At 33.7% G+C, this 1,335-nt stretch overlaps 1 long non-coding RNA gene across 1 annotated transcript in view; it reads left to right on the top strand.

Annotated features, from left to right (window-relative positions):
• LOC105541222 overlaps nt 1-852 on the top strand; it is a 3,421-nt gene extending 2,569 nt beyond the window's left edge. The window contains exon 3 of the long non-coding RNA XR_001006310.1: nt 200-852. This is a non-coding gene — a long non-coding RNA (uncharacterized LOC105541222). The remainder of the gene's footprint in view (nt 1-199) is intronic.
• The last annotated feature ends 483 nt before the right edge of the window (nt 853-1,335 follow it).

The raw sequence follows: 1,335 nt of genomic DNA, 5'->3' as shown, positions 1-1,335 counted from the left end.
TGTTGACAGGGATCCAGTTATATGTAATTCTCCAGAGTATGTGTAGAATTCATAGTGGGACTACAATTTATTTAGGGACTATTAAAGAGTATATTTCTTTCTATCTGGGAGGTACAAAATAGAATAATGTTTCTCTCTTTGCCACTATTAGCATAGTGTTTTCTTCTTTGCTAATTCAGTGCCTTATTCTCTTTTACAGAACTCTCAGTGAATATAACTTTCCACAGTTTCCGGAGACTCTGCATTATCTCTATAAGCTCTCAGTAGAAGGTCCTAGAAGGTCAGAAGACAGTGTCATCGTAGTAATATTTCTCACCGAAGTGAGTTTTGTAGACTGTGAACAGCTGTGTTCTCATTTCCTTTTCTTACCCCAATTTAAATCAAAATTCCAGTTTCTCATATTTTTCCCTCTGAATGTTGGTCCTTACCAAGACTTAAGATCATGAATGATTTCTGAAGTTGGATGGGGAGAGGTGTGGGGTTAGATCTGGGTTATGGAAGAGTTGTCCCTTCAGCTTTCACCAGCAGTTGGTTTTTCTCTGTTTCTAGGGGTGTGAATTTTTACAAACACTAATTATATTTTAGTACCAGTTTATATATTTCTGCATGATTGTTAAAGTATATTGAGGGATAATTGGGTTTAATAAAGATGGTAGTTAACATCTGGGATCTAGGCAGTACTTCTGACCATGTAGGGGGAGAAAGGAACTGGCTGAGTAACTGGGTAAAATGAAGATGTAGAACCATATTACTTTGTATATGAATATTGTGCCATGTATTGTAATACTATAGTGGAATCAAGCAAATTGACAAACTCTTGTTTACAAAAAATAAAGGCTTTATAACCTGAAATTATCAGAGTCAAATCTAATTGCTTTTCATAAAAATAGTAATATAATAGGCATGTATTACCTAAGGTGAAGTGCCCAATATTTTCAAAATTTGAGGTGATTTCAAACATCATAGTAAAATGGTTAATCAATTATGAAAAGTGTACTATTATACTATACCATCTACTTCTAAAGCTTTCAAAAGTATGCATAAATTTAACTGAACATTGCAATAGTCATCAATGATTTCAAATATGCTTAGTCTATTTTGACCTCTCATTAATTTTACTATGTGACTCATTATTTTTATTGAATTGACTATGCTTTGCCCAGTGTCTATTATTGGCTTATCAATCTTTAGTTGACTATTTATAGGTGGATTTCTTTTTTTCCCCCAAAAGTTATTGGGGCACAGGTGGTATTTGGTTACATGAGTAAATTCTTTAGTGGTGATTTGTGAGATTTTGGTGCATCCATCACCCAACAGCATACACTGTACAATATT

This window comes from Mandrillus leucophaeus, unplaced genomic scaffold (assembly GCF_000951045.1).
Source record: "Mandrillus leucophaeus isolate KB7577 unplaced genomic scaffold, Mleu.le_1.0 Scaffold2353, whole genome shotgun sequence".
NCBI lineage: Eukaryota > Metazoa > Chordata > Mammalia > Primates > Cercopithecidae > Mandrillus > Mandrillus leucophaeus.
Note: the sequence above shows the minus strand (reverse complement) of the source record. Positions and strands in the feature narration are given on the sequence as shown.